This window comes from Bubalus kerabau, chromosome 17, assembly GCF_029407905.1.
Source record: "Bubalus kerabau isolate K-KA32 ecotype Philippines breed swamp buffalo chromosome 17, PCC_UOA_SB_1v2, whole genome shotgun sequence".
NCBI lineage: Eukaryota > Metazoa > Chordata > Mammalia > Artiodactyla > Bovidae > Bubalus > Bubalus kerabau.
Window position 1 is genome coordinate 65,903,043 of NC_073640.1, and position 10,749 is coordinate 65,913,791.

Below are 10,749 nucleotides of genomic sequence, written 5' to 3' on the forward strand. Positions count from 1 at the left end.
AATAATACACTTTGTACCTGTTCTATATTTAAAAAAATTTTTTCCTCCTTGAGAAATGCATTTTTCAATGGAGGCAAGAGTCAGGGGAACCTTGTCTCTAGCCTCTGGCCCCTGGTGGACGAGCAGCTAGGAGTCCTGGTTTTGCCCCAGGCCACCTGGGTTCAATACCTGCGCACAGAGCTAAGCCACCGCTCACAGCTGACTCTCTCCAAGAACATCTGATGCTGAAACCCAGGATTTCAAGGTAACTGCAGGTCTCCCCAGACTGCTGGCTGGAGACCTCTGACTCTCTCTCTCCCATGAGAACTTGCTTGCTCTCACTCTCTGCTTCCAAGACGCACAGGTTTCCATCTAGATCTGCTCAGTGAAGGAGCGCAAGTTCTGTTTTCATCTGTCCCCTCTCCCTCTGTCTCTTGTTCTCCTTGAACCACAACCCCCAACGTGTCCTCAGCCCAGCAGTGCTTCCTCATCAACATTGCGAGCCGTGTGCAGGGACTCGTCATTGGCACCATCAGCAAATTTCTCCCTGCTACACATCACACTTTATTTCTTAGGGGTGGTAGGAAAATTACATCCCCCGGGCCCTCCAGTATATTTCTTCTCAAGCAGCCCACCAGCACACACACTGTGCCTTTCTCTCTTTTTATCCTGTGATTTTCTTTCCTACTTTACTTGAGAAGACCCAGGTTCGATCCTGGGTTGGAGGATCCCTGGAGAAGAGAATGGAAACTCACTCTAGTGTTCTTGCCTGGAAAATTCCACGAATAGAGAATCCTAGCAGGCTATATAGTCCATGGCATAGCAAAGAGTTGGACAGAACTGAGAGATTAACATTTTCACTTTCAAGGTTTCTTTTTCAACTAAGCTTTAAGTCTCCTTCAACTTTATCTTGGATGCCACACAAACAAGTGCAATGTTATCAGGCATAATTCTGGTTACTTTGTGAGAGTGTTTAAATCACAGCAGTAACCCAGCTACTTTGTCAATTGCATTGCAATCACATTTTTAATGTGAAAACCCCAAGAGACTATTTAATTAATTGATTTAATATCTGGCTGTGTCTGGTCTTTGTCGCTGTGGGCTGGCTTTCTCTATTTGTCTGAGCGGGGGTGGCTCTCCAGTTGCAGCTTCCAAGCTTCCCTTGTTGTCATGTCTCTCTGCAGGTTCAGGGATCCAACTGCATTTTCAGGTGGATTCTTTACCCCTGGACTCAGCAGGAAAGTTTATAGTCAGACTTTAAATATGACTTGAGAAGTCTCTTTTAATATCTAGTTGTGAATTCACTCTGATTCCTTTCCAAAAGTGTTACCTCTTCAAGATCTATAGAAAGGGCTTTCTAAAATTGAATTAAAATTAATTAGGTAAATAGATGTTGTTATTAACAGTAAGCTGTTGCCACACTGGAGTATGGTTTTCTCTGTCTGTTAAGACAACAATGTTTTCTTGGAGCACTGCTTTTGATAACAAACTGTGTGAACTCTTTGGGTCTAAGTGATTTGTATTTGCTTTTGAGATCTTTCGTTACTTTGGTTGACAAAATAAGGAGTATTTCACAGTGATCTCTGAAGATTATGGCACATGTGGATAAAGTTCATTCTACTTCTACAAAACTTAACTTTTATTGTCAGAATTTTGCTACCTTGATATCCTTGTAGCATAGCAACTGAAAATGAAAGTGTTAGTCTTAGTCTTGTCTGACTTTGCGACCCCATAGACTGTAGCCCGCCAGGTTCCTCTGTCCACGGGATTCTCCAGGCAAGAATACTGGAGTGGGCTGCCATTTCCTTCTCTTGGGGATCTTCCAAACCCAGGGATCGAACATGAGTCTCCTGCATTGCAGGCAGGTTTTTACCGTCTGAGCTACCAGTTAAGAGCATGGCAACAGTCTACTTCTAACTGAGGGGATTTAAAATGGATAAACAATGGCTGCTGATTAAACATTCAGGGCTCTGGGACACTGGAGACAACTGCCCGGCTTTTCCTGGCTCCCTGGCAAATCTCATTTTATATGATGGGTTTAAGCCTTTCCTGGCTGCAGGATTGATGCCTTCACAATGAAAGGAAATTGTAAAAAAAAAAAAAAAAAAAAAAAAAAAAAAAATCAATGTTTTCCACTTGGAGTATGCTTTCCACAGTATCCAGTAATCAAGGTACTCACCTCACTGGACAAATCATACCAGCCTTAACAAAAACCTCACAAACTTCTTGAAACTATCACTCTCACTGTCATCCTTAATCATCAGTCCAGGTCAACAGAACTAATAGAAAAACTGGACTCAAATGTAACAGAAATGAATTACACAGCATTAAATGAACTGCTGGGCTTCCCTGGTGGCTCAGATGGTAAGAAACTGTCTTCAGTGCAGGAGACTTGAGCTTGATCCCTGGGTCTGGAAGATCCCCTGGAGGAGGAAATGGCACCCCACTCTAGTACTCTTGCCTAGAAAATCCCATGGACGGAGGAGCCTGGTACGCTGCAGTCCATGGGGTCACGAAGAGTCGGACACAACTGAGTGACTTCACTTTCACTTTTCACTTTCATGCATTGGAGAAGGAAATGACAACCCACTCCAGTGTTCTTGCCTGGAAAATCCCAGGGATGGGGGAGCCTGGTGGGCTGCCATCTATGGGGTCACATAGAGTCGGACACGACTGAAGCGACTTAGCAGCAGCAGCAGCAGAGTGACTAATACCTACAAATGAAATGCTAAATATGATTATAATTTTATGACTTTTGTCTGACATATTATGATTGGCTTCTAATTACTATTTTTTCAGACATAAAGCAGCTGCTCTCCTGAAGCTACGTATGATTTACAACACTTCGGTAATTTACACCTATGGGTAAAATTAAAACATTTTTCTTTTGTCTCAGGCTGGTCGCTTCAGAAATCAGATTATGAACAGATTTAATGGGTAAATGAAATTGACCATCTGCAGACATGTGCAGGAATTTCAAAATATTTTGGGGATCTCTAGTAGAAAGAAATCCACTTAGTGAAATCTGATGGCAGATCTTTGACTTGGCTTTCTTGGCCATGAGAAGTCTTTTGGGAATTTAAAGACTCTTGAGGAGTTATACCAGAGATGGTGTGAAGGAACCTACGTGTTCAATGAACCTGAAATCAGCCATGTCTATGGGTTCAAATCCAGCTCCACTACATACCAGCTTGTCCAATTTTGCACAAAATGCACACCTTTGTCTTCCTTTCCTGAATGATACAGGAAAATAGTTATCATTATTCCCTCCCCTCCTTGACAGGTGTGATTATTTAAGAGACTTGGTGGTTAGAGAACTCGGATCACAGGTTTACGCCAAGGGTCCTGAACCTGAGAGCTTCCTGTTTCACTGCTTGCTGAACGAAATGAAAATCTGGTTTGGGTCAAAATGAGATGGAATTTGTATGGAGGGACAGACTCTAGCACAGCTCAGTCAAAGCGTTGAACCAGAGTGGCCTCCCAAGTGAGATAGGAGATACATGGGTCAAGGCTTGGCATTTCTCAACAGCCTCCTGTCTTCCTTTCCTGGGGAAGGAGGAGGGTGGGCTCTATGCTGGATATTTACAATCAGCCTCCTGTTCACACTTCAAGACAGAAATAACAGGAAGAGAGTAAATAGCTGGACATTGCCTCCTGGGAACACTTTAAGACTACAATTATGGCATGGCTTAACACTGATTAAAAGGTCACGAGGTCACATATTTTCCACCCTTGGGGCAAAGGAGACACTGCACATACACAGAAAGATTCCTTGGGAGTTAAAAAGAGGGAGTGTCACCCCCTAATAGGAGATGGATGCCAAGGACCTCCTTCATATGGCTCTGGACTAGAATCCATCTTGGAAGAAATGTTGCACAGGAGTTTTAGGGAGGGTCCTAGGGCAGGTCAGGTGTGGAAAAAGAAACCAGGAAATTGAACAAAGTCAAACAAACCTGGAGGAGCTGCCCTGTATGAATGATTTACCTGCTTTTTATGGGGCTCCTCCTCACGAGGGGGACGCCCACACCCTTTCTCTCCAGGTGTGTAACTCTGCCTCGCTTCTGTCTTAAATAAACTGTTTCTCTGTGTGTTCTCCTGCTTGTTGTGTCTCTAATAATAAACTGCTTTTGTCATTTTAATTTTTTTAAATGGTGTTTGCCTGTGTGAAAACACATTTTTCAGTGGGGGCAGAAATCAGGGGAATCTTGTTTCTAGCCTCTAGCGCCTGGTGGATGAGTGGCTGGGATTGCTGGTTTTCATCCAGGCTTCCCAGGTCCAATTCCTGAGCAGAGAATGTAGATCTCCCTTCAAGCCACCACTTGCTCAGGGCTGTCTCTCTCTGAGACCAACCCCACTCGATTACAGAAGATGAGATGAGCAAATGATTGATTGACAAATGTTCACCTCTCCTTGCTGACCTCTTTCTAAGACAAGAAGTTCTCCCTGGTAGTAGCTTTCTTCCTGACATAGGCACCGTAAGCTGAATTATTTTGATCAGTTGAGAGAGAGACAAGGAATTTTTCTTGAGGCTGCAGCCCATAGGGTCTGAATCGCCTTCAGCTCATGGACAGAGGAGCCTGGTGGGCTACAGTCCATAGGGTCACAAAGAGTTGGACACAACTTAGTGACTTAGCATGCACACACGTACAAGACAGTCTACCCACCAAAGTGGCGCATTTTAGAGTGACATAGTCTTCTCTGCCTTGCTTCTCTTTAAACAACCCTTCCAGTAACTTTGAAACATATAAAGAGTTTCATTTATGTTTAAGAAACCAAATCTCGGAGATGGAGAACTTATTCAATGCGTCCTCTTACCACCTGCTCCCCATCACTCCATCACTCCTTGGAATTGCCCTCCCAGGGCCAAGGGCAGGTGGACACCGTTGATGGCTTGCTGCGTTGTTTTCTCAGCAGATCGGAGCCTCAACTGTGTCTAGGATGCAGTGTCAGGATGTTCATCAGTTTGGTCAGAAGCTGGTTCACCGGTGGCGGCTGGAGCCCAGGGAGGGGTCTGAGAGGCGTGTGGCCCAATGTCTGAACACTCTGGACCTAGTGGCCTTGGGTGTGGGCAGCAGCCTGGGAGCTGGCGTGTACATCGTGGCTGGTGCCATGGCCACATACACAGCTGGTCCGGCGATCATCATCTGCTTCTTGATGGCCACCCTGTCATCTCTGTTGTCTGGGCTCTGCTATGTGGAGCTGGTGGCCCGGGTACCACATACCGGTTCTGTGTATCTCTACAATTACGACACCATGGGTCAGCTCTGTGCCTTCATCACTAGCTGGAACCTCATCCTGTCCTAAGTTGTTGGTGAGAGGATGAGGGGTGCGGGGAGGTGTGGGGCTTAAGATCAGGAGGTGAGATTGAGGGGGGTCTTCATTCATTCATAGGTACTTTGTTATTGGACTTGCAGGGGGAAGAGGATAATAGCAGCAGGAAAACCCCACAGCTTCATTCTACTCAGCTCTATCCTGTTTTCCTTTAATGATGGACCATGAACCCAGAAGGAAAGGGAACCTAGGGTGTGGGTGAGAGGGAGGCTTGGCCCACAGCTCATCCTCACCATTTTCAAGTCTTTGCTCAGCTGTTGTCTTTGCAGGATTTTCCTTTAAGACTACCTTTTCAACCCTCATCTCCCAGTACCCCAGTTCCTATTTCCCTGTGTTCTTTTCTTGCATAATATTTATTTTCACCTAGCATATTGAATAGTTGACCTATTTTGTGAGTTACCTAGGTCTGCTCTTCCCACCCCAAGAAGAGATAACTGTCTGTGGTTAAGTACTTTATTTTTAAAAAACACATCCTATGTCACATGGTGGGTGCATGCGTGCTAAGGTGCTTCAGTCGTGTCCAACTCTCTGAGACTCCATGAACTGTAGCCCACTAGGTTCCCTTGTCCATGGAATTCTCCAGGCAAGAATACTGGAGTGGGTTGTCATGCCCCTCTCCAGGGGTTCTTCCCAACCCAGGAATTGAACTTACTTCTCTTATGTCTCCTGCATTGGCAGGTGAGTTTTTTACCACTAGTTTCCCCTGGGAAGCCCATGCCACATGGTAGGGGATCAAGTAGTTTTGTTAATGAATATTCTTTCTGCTTCTGCAGCTGCTGCCTGTGTGTCCAATGCCTGGCCTTTGACAGTCTGATTGGCAACCACATCTCTTAGGCATTACAGGGAACTTTCTCTCCATATATGCCCTCTTTCCTGGCTACATTCCCAGACTTTGTCACTCTGTCTGTGGTGCTGGTGATCGGTGAGAAGGGACAGAGACAGGATGAGAAGAGTGGGGTGTGGAGCAGGAGCTGGGGAGGGAAAGGCTTGGGTGGAAGAATGTGGGGGGGTTAGGACTGGAAGGAAAGGTGGCAGGAGGGGAGGACACACACTGCTGTTTTTTATCCTTGGCACCGTTGACAATTCGGGCTGGATCATTCTTGGTGTGGGGGGCTGTCTGTGCATGGTAGGGTTTTAAGAAAACCATTGTAGGGTGAGTGGCATCCCTGGCCTTTAATCACTAGACACCAGGGATGCCCACCCTCCTCCCAGATTAGGACAATCAGAATGTCTCCAGACAGTGCCAACTGCTTGAGGGACAAACTCACCCTTGCTCATAAACATTTACTTAGACCAACAAGTTTCTTCCTCTGTACTGAGATCAAACATTGTTTTTTAATTGAGAGGATATTATGATAGCATAAAATTAAATATTCTATTATTCTTTCCCAGCTTTACTGAGATATAACTGATGTACAATGTTGTATAAGTCAAGGTGTACAATGCAAAGATTTGATGGACTTATTGCAAGACGATCACCACAATAAGAAATTAACCATCTGAAAGTGTATAATTCAGTGGCACCTAGTACAGTCACAATATTGGGCAACCATAACCTCTATCTGATTGCAAACATGCTCATCACTCATAAAAGAAACCCCATAACCCATTGAGAAGTCCATCTGCCAATGCCCCCTGCCACCCAGCCCTCGGCAACCACTAGTCTGCTTTCTGTGGCTATGGACTTGATCATTCTGGATGCTTCATATTCCATCTCTCCCACAGGAGTACTGGTTCTGAGAGCTCAAGTGTCAGCCCTGGTTATCAAAGCATTCACAGCCATGAACCTTTCAGTTCCCATCATCATCATCCTGTCTGGCTTCATTAAGGGAGACCTGGACAACTGGCAGCTCACAGAACAGGACTACAAATTGAACACATCTGAATCCAGTGACATCTATATGTTAGGAGGAGGGTACTCCTGGTCATAGTAATGCATGGAGGGGGAGGAGGTGCAGAGCTGGAAATATGGTCGAGACTAAAGAGATCTGGAATGATGGATCCAGTGGTGAGAATCCTAGAGCCCAGGACCTGTGGTATTAAGGGTGGAGTCCAGTAGAGATGGCAGACCTCACCTCACTCACCTTTCTTGCTCCTTCTCTCACCATAGCGTGGGCCCTCTGGGTTCTGGAGGGTTTGTGCCCTTTGGCGTTGATGGGATTCTTCAAGGAGCAGCGACATGTTTCTAGGAGTATTTTGGTGTTGAAGCCATTGTCACTACAGGTAACATGGTCATGGCGTGTCCCGTTGGGGGTGTGGGCACAGTTTGGGCTGCCTTTGGGCACAGGAGTTGCTAGAAGATGAACGAGGTTTTGGAGGTGCAAAAGGAAAGGATTTTTTCTGATTTCAGTCTGTGTGCTTTCCTGACCCAGTACTTCCTTCTCTCCTGCAGGCAAAGAAGCCTGAAATCCTCAACGTTCCATCCCCTTGAGCATGGTGATCTCCATTTTCAACTGCTTTTTGGCATATTTCGGTGTCTCAGCGGCGCTCACCCTCATGGTGCCCTACTACCAGATTCAGCCTGACAACCCCTTATCACAGGACCCGGCCAGATATATCATGGCTGTTGTCTTCCTGTGTGCTCTTTTATACAGGTCAGTGTCAAAGCTTCTCCCAGTCTACTGTGAGATTCTCAGACAGTCTTTCCATTGGCACTGAGAGACAAGAGGGCAAGACGGAACACCCAGCGTAGACTAGGGGGCAGAAGCCCAGGTCTGTCCTGCCTCTCTGGGTCCACACGATGTCTCCATATTCTCTTCCAGCCTTCTGGGTGCCATGTTTGTCATGTCTCAGTTGATCTATGAAATGGCAGAAGACGGACTGCTTTTCTGGGGACTTACCTGGATCCACGCCCGCACAAAGACCCCTGTCATTACCATCGTGGTTTTTGGAACTCTGGCAGGTAAATAAACAAAAACTCACTCCTTCTTTGATCAAGTTCCTTAGCTTGGCTATTTCCTCCAGCCTCTCACTCCCTTCTCCACCTTGTTTGTGTCCTCATTCTAGGGGTCTTGGCACTACTCTTCAACCTCCTTGATATTGTGGAACCTATGTTAATTGGGGTCCTGCTTGCTTATACCCTCGGGACGTTTTCTGTTCTCGTTCTCAGGTGAGATTCCTTCACGACACCTTGGTTGGGGGGGTCTCAGACTCATGAGAATTGATGGGGAGGTCTTCTGCCCTCAAGCTGTGTTTTTTAAATGGCCTGTTAGGCTGAAGTCAGGACAGTTATGGATTAGGCTGTGTGATGTTAAATGAGGATGGCCTGCTGTACACATTGCCTGGACATCTCTAGTGCAGGTACCAGCCAGATCAGGATTTCAGTAAGGAGAAAACAGAGGAAGAAACTGAGATGGAGCCTGAAATCAAAGAAAATCCTTTGGAAACTGAACCTAAAGCAGGAACCTCAAACATTGTGAAGAGTCTGTGGTTCCCTCCCAGCACCACCCCCACCCAGACATCTGGCCAGATTGTCTGTGGATGTGCCTTCCTGCTTGGTGAGCAGTGGGATTTCCTTTAGTTGTTTTCTGAAACTGACAGGATAGGGTAGGAGTGTGTATTTTGTCAGTTGAGGAGTCTTGGAGATACGATGTCTCTTCCTGATGTGGGCAGCCTGGGGAGGGGTGTGACCTGAGGTCCTGACATCTTTGGCTTCTGGAATCCAGCCTGTTCTCCTCCACCTTGACCCTTGCAGTTCCCTTGCTGACCATCCTGAGTGTGATCCTGGCCCAGTGGCCCAGCCAGGTGTTCTCTGGAGACCCCGGGCTCACAACAGTGGCTGTGCTGCTGCTGCTGCTCATCACTGGGGTGACAGTCATCATCTGGAGGCAGCCCAGAGCCCCAGTCCTCTTCACTTCAAGATAGGTGAACTTACGTGCCCAGAGTGTCCACCTTGAGTGAATGAAGTCGTGTGCTTTGAGGTCTAAACATCCTTCGCTGGACCAGGAAATAGGGGGAATTGCTGAAACCAGTGGACCCTTCCCCAATCTACACTCAGTGCTTTGCATACACTGGTTGAGTAGGCACCGAACGCCCAGCTGGAATAGGACTGGAGTCTCTCTGCCCACATGTGGGGCAGGGTCTCCCTTTCAGACGTCTGGGCTGTGTCAAGGGATGAACTGACTCTGCCCACAGGTCCCTGCTCTGCCTGTCCTCCCACTGGTCAGCATCTTTGTGAATGTTTACCTGATGATGCAGACAACCTCTGGGACCTGGGCCCTGTTTGGCATCTGGAATGCCATTGGTAAGTAACTTTCTGGGATAAAGAGACCTCTTGAGTGACTGAATCCAACCCTCTGCCTACCACCTCTCCCCATCACTGTGTCAGATGCTGTAATGGAGGCCTGTTGGGCACTTGTGAGTGAGGAGAGTGCCTGCTTTTCCTCCTCACTGTCTCATCTCCCTACTAGGACTTGCCATATACTTTGGATACGGTATCTGACACAGCTTGGAGGAGAACAATGAGCCATAGCCACCAGCCTCTGCCTCCCAGACTCTTGACAAAAACACCCCTAGTGATGAATGGTCTTAACCACAGGAAACAGCTGCTGTGTGGAGTCCCTCCATGCACTGGAGGATCTGCAGGTTCACAGGGCACTTTGAGCTTCTGTGAGGTGTGAAGGTGAAATGCATTTAGGGACCTATATTTATTTAAGGTCGTTTGCCAGGACAAACGACCTTAAAGTTGTCTAATTTTTTAAGTACTCTTCAAAGGGTAACATACATAGAAAATAGCGCCTGCTTCCTCAAGTGTGCAGCAAGATAACATTTCACACAGAATGTACAATAAAGTAGTCAGCAACTGGAGGAAGAAATAAAATATCCACCTGCATCCACGAAGCTCTTCCTCGGGATTTCCGTGGGGGCTCAGGGGTTGGGAATCGGCCTGCCAGCACAGAGGATACCGGTTCGATCTGTGGTTCGGGAGAATTCCACATGCCGCGCGCGGGCAGCTGGGCCCACACACCGCAGCTCCTGAGCCCACGAAGCCCACAGCCCAGGCTCCGCAACAAGAGAAGCTGCCGCACTGAGCAGCCCGTGCCCGCAGCCAGAGCAGCGCCCAGGGGCAGCGGCAAAGACCCGGCATAACCAACCATGAACAAATGTTAAAGAGGCTCTTCCTTGGGGCTCTCTCCGGCAAACACACAAATATCGCCACAGGGGGAGGAAAGGCAGCTAACTACATATTGTGTCCAGTGCCGCACTTGAAAAACTAGGACACAAACAAATCGGAAGTAAAGGGAAGGGAACAGATACCCTTTGCAAACAGTGGTACAAGGAACCCGGGCAGCTATATTACTATCAAATGAAGCAGACTTTAGGAAGAGGAGAAAAACAACAGATAAAGTGGCTCATCTCATCAAGATAGAAAGAAATGATCAATTTTCCTTTTCCTCCCAGATTTATTGGGACATAATGTAACTTTGGGGGAATGTTTGT

The 10,749-nt window shown here is 46.9% G+C and overlaps 1 pseudogene; it reads left to right on the plus strand.

The window, feature by feature from the left end:
* Positions 1-4,917: 4,917 nt before the first annotated feature.
* On the plus strand, positions 4,918-9,781 carry LOC129630730 (cationic amino acid transporter 3-like; annotated as a pseudogene).
* The last annotated feature ends 968 nt before the right edge of the window (positions 9,782-10,749 follow it).